Source organism: Phlebotomus papatasi, chromosome 2, assembly GCF_024763615.1.
Source record: "Phlebotomus papatasi isolate M1 chromosome 2, Ppap_2.1, whole genome shotgun sequence".
Taxonomy (NCBI): Eukaryota; Metazoa; Arthropoda; class Insecta; order Diptera; family Psychodidae; genus Phlebotomus; species Phlebotomus papatasi.
Window position 1 is genome coordinate 78,277,958 of NC_077223.1, and position 9,737 is coordinate 78,287,694.

Below are 9,737 nucleotides of genomic sequence, written 5' to 3' on the forward strand. Positions count from 1 at the left end.
TTTTGCAATCATTTGATTAATTTATCTGTAATTCCATACACAGCATCTTGCGACTGAAATAGCTGGTACATCACTGAAAGATGAATTTCTTCACCTTGTAATTCTCCTTCCTCTGCAACTCCCCGGTAATGCTATGTGATGCAATTAAATCGATAAACCGGTATGTGGGTGGATACATAATTTCACTCTCTTTTGTATTATTATGCCAATATTACAAGAGACGCGAGATATAATACAAAATGAAGCAAAAAGGGACACACCTGAATGCGACACACAAAATGTAAATCAAAGAGTTTCATCAGCACAATGTGATGAATTCGCATATCTCATGGAAATTATTTATTTAATAAATGCCTCAGACGTGGTGTCATTGATCTCTTCCTCATAGTGTGATCCATGACTTTTCCTCCATGAAGAGATCACTTTCTTCGGTGTACGACCCAAAAGTCTCTTGTGTGTCCATCTTTTAGTTTTTTTTTCTTCAATCTTCATAAAAATTCTGCAGTCGCTCTCGTGCGTCAAAATTATAATTTTTCATTCACTTCTTTTGTTAGTCTCACCTCTTCGGACCACTCTTGGGAGTTTTGCCTCTCCTCTTGCCGATCGTCAAATTAAAATGATAGATTTACGAAACGCAACGCCGAAGAGTTGGTGATTTGATCTCAAAACTTGCGACTTCACCAGTCTAACCTCATTTTCTGTTATATAAACAATATAAATCATTGATTCTTCCACTGTGGATGGAACTTATGATGGAATTCGATGGTGTGCGTTGGCTTGTTTGTAATTTGATCAATTTGTATAAATGCATAAATAAATTTTAAAACACGACAGTAGGTTAATTGCATGGAGTTGTCGCTCACCAAGAGAGGTTCTGCCATCGAAAAATCTTACAATTAAAGTTCATATCGTTAAATTGTAAAATATTATGGAAGTTGCCCCTCTGCATCTTTGCAATAAATGGCATTTTATGGACAGTATTCCGCTTTTGATGTGAAATTTAATTATTTCACATACTCCGGTGGACACATTAACAGTTCGTGCATGGCGGGGAGAAAAATGAGTCTCGTGCAGAGATGCAAAAATCGCACATGAAATCAAGCGGCATTTCTTGTAAATGGCTATACAAAATAAGATATGTAAGATGACGAAGAAGCAGATGAACTGGCAACCGGTTTAAAACAGTGCACAATAAACAAGAATTCCAATTGATTTATACAGCAACTTTTACTCTCCATCAATTGAAATGTGTGTCTCTAGAGTGTATTGATCTTCTAAATCGTTTACCACTATACACAGATGATCAAACATACCATCATCTTAGTCAACATTTTGCAAAATTAAAGAATGAATTACTATTTTTAGGTAAATTGTAAAATTTTATGCCATTTGCGGATATGAATGACCCTGGAATAATAGATTTTTTCCACTTTTCCACTGACATTCAAAGATATTTCAAATTCATTTGAATAATATCGCATTTAAAATTAACGTATGATCCATAAATTTTCACTAAGTATCATAAATACAGGGAAATACATGCATAATTAAGTACTATGTTGCTTCTATCGCATATTGGTTACAATATGATGCTTTGTATCAAGAAGAAATTGGGAAATCAATTAGCAATGTCTAAATTTAGAAATATTTGAAGAAGATTTTACACTGATAAAATACCTTTGTAATTTTTACTATTTTTTTTTTGTTAAAACTTGTGGCGCGGATTTTATTTCATAATCGCAAATTGTAATATTGTTCCTATGGTTTAGGTATATTGTTTTCTCGTGCTATCCATTCTACCTCATTATACATATTAATCCAATTGGCTTGGATCAATTGCCATTTTCTCTCTCTCTAGGTAATCCATTCCATAGTGTAAGCTCAAATGGGGCTCACTTAAATAAAATTACAAACTTAGAAGGAAATTGGAGAACTGAAGGTGCCATCCATTTTTTACATCATGAGAGTGAACCGTCCACGGCGACTGATGCTCACTTACTGAAGACTGAGTACATTTACCTAACAATAAAAGCCCCAAAGCAACCTTTCAGCACCCATACGGATGGTAGGAGTGGGCGTGTCAAAGGAATAAAGGATTAAAATTGGTGGGTCATGTCTGTCGACTGGGTTGACATGTGTCGAATAGGCCATACCCCTGGCAAGTTGCCTGAAATTTGAAGTCACTTTCTCATACTTCGATTTAAATTTATATGGGAATTTTGTTGCACTCGCTGCCGTTATGCTAAATATTTAATAAGTGAGAAGCTTTTCCGTATTATAAGATACCTTTCCGTATGGAGGGATAAATGTACTAAATTTTTGTTTAAATAAATTTTTTCCTTGGAGCACTGTGAGCTGAGTGCGAGATCAATTTAGGCTTCATCATCATCAATTTAGGCATGATCATGATCATCAATTGATCATGATTCATGATCATCAATTTAGGCTTCAAATATGTAGCTTCATATAAAAAGGCCAACTTACCAGGGGGTTGCGCTCTACAATAGAGATAGACCTAATACACAAAGTGAATTGTGGTGAGTTTGGCTCAACGATCTGGGCACGACGAAACAAGAAGACCTGGTGAATGAGCCAGGTACGAGTAACTCGGCTAAATACTCAGGCTATTTAGTTAATAAAATACGGTAAATGAATTCTACGGCTCGTGACTCCAGAAAGTGTGGTAAGGATGTTTGCCCTTAAATAGAATTAGTAAAAGGGGGGATATGATTATAAGGACGAAGATTGAAAATATAACGTAAGGAGTTGTTGAAAGTAACTTGGAGAAGTCTCAAAGAAGCTTTATTACATGAAAAGAACAGTTCAGCTTGCACTAAAAGAAGTCGCACTCTGAGGAGTGTAGAAACGAGAGTGAAAAGTGAGAAGTTCACACTTTTACAAATGTAAGAAATGCGATTGTCGTAAGTTAGGGTATCATTGAAAATTATTCCAAAATTCCTGACTTTATGGACGCAAGGAATTTCCTTGCTATTGTGAAAAATGGGGATTGGGGTAGGACGAAGACAATTACTTGACACAATCATAACCTCTTCGGGTTAAGGAGAAGATCGTAAGATGATGCCCACCGTGAAACGGAATACAGGATGTAATTTTATGTAGTTCTCAGGAGCCCGGATATCTAAAAAAAATTGTAAGTCGTCAGTATATAAGTAGAAACTATGATTAACTAAAGTTGAGGAGAGGTCGTTAACGTACAGTGGTGGCCATAATAATAGGACCACCCCTTCAAAAACAATTTTTTTTTCTTTTGTATTTTTTTTATTCCAATTTGTTCCAATAATTTTGATGTAGAAATGTTCAAATAATTACCTTACGTCGTATACAAATTGTTTTGGCCGCAAGATGTCTCTATTTTTCACAGAATATGTCAATAGTGATATTCTGTTTTAATAACGTAATACGACCACTTTCATTTAAATAAATGAATGTGACCTATAAATCGAATAAGTGGGACTAAAGCTATATTTTGAAACTATAAATGACAATTTTCCTATTTTATTGTCCGAATTGAATTTCAGTATTTATGTGTTCTGCGCAATATAGAGACCTCTAGCGGACAAAACAACTTTTATTCTACGATGTTAATAATTTGAAGATTTATACATCAAAGTTATGGCAACAAGTTGGGAAAAGATATAAAAATTAAAACAAAAATAAGCTGTACAAAGTGGTCCTATTATTTTGGCCACCACTGTATATAGGAACAAAGGAGAGGTTCAAGTACCGAACCCTGGTCAATTCCCCTAGAAAGAGGCAAGGGGGATGAAATAATATCGTCAATTTTAACGGATTAAGTTCTGCCAGGTAAATACGATTTGAGCAGTTTTATGGTGGAAGAAGAAAATGAGTATAAGGTTTCCAATTTATTTAGGACATTTGTGGTTGATATTATCAAAAGCCTTAGAAAAATCTAAAAGAATGACATTTTATCAAGAATGACATAAATGTCGTGATATTTATGCAACAGCGCACTGATCGTGCTGTGATTTTGACGGAATCCGGTTTTAAACTGAGTAAGTCATTTTGGTTCAAATATACTTCAATTTGGTCTTTTAATAGTATCTCAATTGGTTTTGACAAGCATTGTAAAATACTTATTGGTCGATAGTAAATTATTTTTATTATTATTATTTTATTATATATTTATTATTTTTAAGCATACACAATTGTAACAAAAAGTATGTAGCAATAAAGAATGAATCAGGCCTTATATAGGACATTAATATTTTGGTGATAATATTGATTTTAAAGTACTTTTTCTCCATCTGCCGTAGAAAGAGTACAGAGTACTATATTAATTTTGTTATAGCAATAATTTTCAAAGTCTTTTATCAAAACAATTTTTAAAAACTAAAAAATAAAAGGAGTGGAAAAAATCCCATACTTTGTGAAATACTCGAACACATGAATTATATGCTATACCGCAAAGTACTTTCGTATAATTTACCGTTTACGGGTTCATCACCGATTTATTAATCAGGTAATACAGTAATACAGTTGACTTTCTGATAAAAATTAGTTATCGGTAATGAATCGGTTTATTACCAGCTCATTACTAATTGGAATATGTTCAGTCGGTTCAGTATTATCAGAAATTCTAAGACCTTTCCAACAAGGCCAAACATAATACCATTCGGTTGAGTAATGCGATCTCTAGAACCTTTTTAACTTTTGACCTTGAAAAACTCTTATTAGGAATAATTCTACGATCTTTTCGTATAACGTACAGTTGCCTAGGCAACCTCTACAACATACCCAAAAATGAAAAACAATAGTATGATGCGTTTTCGTGCAATCCCAAAAAACACGGTTTTGGAAGGAAAAGAAAGTGATGGGGAGTAAATAAGGGGCATGTTAATGGTCGCAGTAGGGGCGACTTATGGAGGGGTCCTCCGAATTTCCCAAGTCTCTATCTCGAATTTTTTCGCTTCTAGGGATTGTAACTACCGGACGGACGGACAAACAGCGTGACGTCAAAAAAATTGACACTTCAGATTCCCAAACCTCTACCAAAATACGACCCTATGGGAGTAAGGACCCTAAATATATACATAACTCAAAATCGAAGGATTGTACTGTTTTCTCTGTGGAGTTAGAGCAGTAAAAAACTCTTTATTTAATGAAACTAATGGAACCATTATTCTTAAAAAAAATGGAAAAAATATTAAAAATTGAAAATCCTGAAAATCCTCGTGGTCCATCTGCGTCTAAAATACTGAACGAAATGGAACTGTGGTGTGACAAAATAAGACGAACTTTTCTCCCTGCCAAATATAAAAAAATAAAACTCGAGAAAAAATCGGTAAAAGTTTATAGGAAATCTAAGTTTTGTTGAAGCAAATAAGCAAATTTAATCTTTGTTTTTGCTATTTTAAGACCTTGTAAGCATAAAATGTTTGTGGAATAAAAAAAGTGTCATCTTCAAATTTTTTTTTAAGATGAATGTAACGGTGTAGTCGTTCAGAGAAAAACTTGCAATGTGCCAGATGGGTGATTTGACTTTATCTTCATGGCAATTTAGTGGTGAGTGCAAATTCTCAAAATCCGATTTAAATCATTCGATATATTGGTGTGACTATCGAGTGTGCAAATGAGAAATTTCCACATAGCCATTGGTGACATTGTGCTTTTGCAATTTTGCCACCTTTTGCAGAAATTCTTCATGTGCACGGCCGGGCACAAATGGCAGATGAACACGCAGCCTCACATCAAAATGTGTACGTGAGGAAAAAGATTATGCAATCGCGGTGTAGATTGAATTTCTTCGATGATCGAATATACACATACATATGGCCCCAAAAACTGCCTAAATAGTTGTTGGAGGAAGATGATCTTCTATACACATTTGGTATAGGCCATTACATAAATTGCATGCAATCGCATTTGCGTAGGGCAGTTAATTCAATATTTTTCTTCTCACAATTTAATCATGTTTGGTGCCACTTGAACAAGATCAACAAGCTTTCTAATTCTTTAACATGAACTTTTAATCTAATTGTGTGAATTGATTTTTTGTATTTTGATGAGATATGGACTATCACAATTTCTCTTTACACTCTATAGTCTTCCAATTACGGCTTAAAAACACCTATTTTGGCAATTAACTTCTCTACTCAAATAGGAATTGTTTGTTTTTTTTACCATCATATAAATTGTTTTAATGTTTTCATTTAAGATATTCAAGTGCAAAATTATATTTTTCGATTGAGTCATTTGTGCTGAAGATGTTGGAAGAAATGGATTTAAATTAGTGAAGATGTGCGATTTTCGTTACGAAATTTTAAGAGCAGTGTATGTAACCTCTATTCAAGAGAAAATTTCTCGATCTGCATTCAAATAAATTTATTTCAGGCACTCAAAAATTTTAGTAATAATTAACGTAAGAAATACTGAATTATGTGTAGGAGGAACATTTAGATGTATAGACCAAAGTTTACCTCTTTAAGGACAATAAGTAGTCAGGTAAGCCAATTTCAGAAAAATGTGTTTTATCCTGTTGGTTAGATTTAAAAACATTATGTAATTAGAATTTAATTTTTGCTATAATATTTGAGGAGGGAAAGTTCAAATTTCAATTTTCACAAACTTATTGCATTTGTACATAAAGTTTCACAGGATATTACAAAGCTTCTATCTGTAAATTAAGTTTTTTCAACAATTAAAAATAAAACATATCTTATGGAAACAGATTTTTCGAACACTTCATATTTTTTCCATATTCTTTTCATAAATGTGACCCTGTGCCAATATATTTTAATAGGGCATTGCAGTAAAAAGTTAAAATTGAGCAGTAACAAAAAAAATTGAAAAAGTGATATTATCGTCCATATTTTGGCAAAGGGAAAATAAAGTTCTTTTCATTCTATCTGCAACAATTTTAAAAGTTAAATATATAAATAGACCTATTTTTGTAAAGATTTAAGTTTTTTACTGACCAACTAAATATTTTACTGCTCATTTTAAATTTTTTACTGACCATTTTGAATTTTTTACTGCTCGTTTGTTTTTTGCTGTTTAATAGGTAGTTTTATAAAATATATTACAACAGATTAATCCCTTTAACGACGAATGGGACACTGGGGTCCCAAAAATTAAAAGTATTTTTTCGGAATATTTAGAGGACAAAATAACTTCCAATATAGTCAAAAATTTGTTTTTGTCAAGGGGAAGATATTTGGGTGAAAATGTGTACACCACTTCCAGGCACTTCCACGATTTGTATGGAAGAGGCCTTCACACTTTCAGAACTTCGCAACACTCTCGAAAATAATCCAATACTTCCAGCACTTCTTGCACTTCTTGCACTTCATGCACATCTTATACTTAGAAATGAATAATTTATTTATTATGATGAAAAATCTAATTAAGGAAATTCTAAAAAAAATCTCAAGAATTTTATTTTTACACATATTTTTTTTTAATTTTGCTTATATTTTGAATTTCTTGCGCCAGATATTCTTGCATACTTTCAATATTTTAATATTATATGCGTTTTACGAAGGGGTGTATCAACATATTTTGAATTTTCCTAAAAAGCTGTGAAGCTACTTTTGGAAAAATACGTATTGTCGTTTGTAATTATTGAAACTATGCTGGAAAGTCTGTAAGAGTTCAAAAAATTAGTCTAGCATTACATATTACAAATGCACCTTTTCGTTCCTCATTTTGTAATAGTCCTCAAAAACACAAATATACTTTTTTGAAGAATACTTTTGGAATCGAAGAGATGTAATACACTAAAACCTTTCCAGTAAATGCAAACAGGTAAACAAAAAATGGTAGAGGTAACCTATGGGATACCGCTTAACGACATTCGCAAAAAAGTCCCACGAATACGATAAATTAGAAAAAAATTATATCAAATTGATTGAAAGTCAATTGCAATGCTATGTCATTATTTGCGAGACACTTCATGAATTTATATTTCCTGCAAAAATTAAGGAAAATTATTGTTCAACTGAATATTTTCCTGGGAAAATTACGACACAAATTAAGCTATAATAAGATTGAGCGTATTTGCTCCATTTAATTGTAATAGCTGAACTTGAAAATTTCTACAAACTTCTTCAAATTATACTGTCGCTCGAATTAAAAATCTCAACTAAAACTAACGTAGTCTGAAAAATTCGTAATTAGGGTAAATGTCCTAATTCAAAACCATTTCCAGACGCTTTAACTTCGACAGAAGATTCAACACATTAGGTTCATTTTTTTCTGAAGAAAATTACATAAATTCGGTCCTCAACTCTTCTAGAATGTTACTGTTTAGTAAAAATTCTTTAAATATAATTTGAAAACTTCTTAAATACAAGAAAAATACACTAGTGCAAAATGCTTCTATTGGAAACAAATTAATACAAATGGAGACAAGGAAAAGTTTCTAATTGGAGATAAACAGCGTAAAAGAAACCGCGACGAAAGGCTTCCAAAACCTTGTTGAGTTGCTCTTGAGTGCAGGATTTATTCTTATTCTTGGTCTTTTCTCTTTTCTCTTTTCCCATCTAAAACAATAAGGAAATCTCTCCAAAAAAATTATATTTCCGGGGTTTCCTATTGAAGCATTTGCAGACACTTCAGAAAAACCCTTTTTACTCACGAAATAAGGTAATTATTTTATTTGAAAAGTTCACGTACCGTTAACAATAAAGATTAGCACTTAATTTAACTAAAATTATCCAGAAATATAACAAAAATATTAAAAAAAAAAAAACGAATAAACAACAGTCACCTCATTCTGTTTTTCATTGGAAAACATGGTCGATCGATGAAAAATTCGATGGTGAAAAGGTACACTTTTAATTTTTATGAGAAATTTATAAATCAAAATTTGTGAATATGAATGGATTTTTACTTTATTTAGAACAAAATTAACCAAATATTGAAGCTGAGGTATAAAAAATATATAAATAAAAATTTAATACTGTATTTATCATGGAAAAATATGATGTTTCCATTTGGAGTAGCGAAAAGTTTCCATTTGGAGCAGGTGTTGAATTAGCTTAATTTACCCTAGGCGAAGTAAAACTTTATATTTGAACACTCCCACTTCCAAAGACTTCCAAACACTTCATTTTCACCTGTACACAATTCCCGACCCTATAATATCTCCCCCTTGATCTATTCCATCCTGAAAATACGCCAACAAAACTTGAGCAAAATATGAAAGAATAATTTACTAAAAGTTCAGATTTAGAATTTTTCGTAGTTAAATTTAATATTGTGCATTTTTGGAAATAAAATTTTGATGGCATTGCTTTTAAAGCTAAAGACTTCAACTGAAATTTTGAGCTAAATTTGAATAGTGAAGGATTTTTATCTAAATATGCTTATCACAACAGAAATCTTATTACCTTACTGAAATTGGAGCACTATGGTAATCAGTAAAATTCTAATTTTTACTCGACACTTGGTGGTGTACATAAACTTAATGTCAGTATCTACCTTGATCGTATAAGATTTCTTGAGTAGGTTTGTACAAGCACCAAAATGACAGTGATTCTGCAAGATATTGTACAGTCAAAATTCGTAAATTGAGAAATCAAAGCGTGTTCTCGGAAATACCATTACAGAAGAAATTCAAAGAAATTGCCCACACGTCATCATTGAGAGTGCAGAAAGTCCATTTTGTGAAAGCTATAAATCTCTCAGACAATCGATCTGCAAATATTGCCAATTCACTGATCTTATTGCGAATCTCAATGTCAATTGAAAGTGAA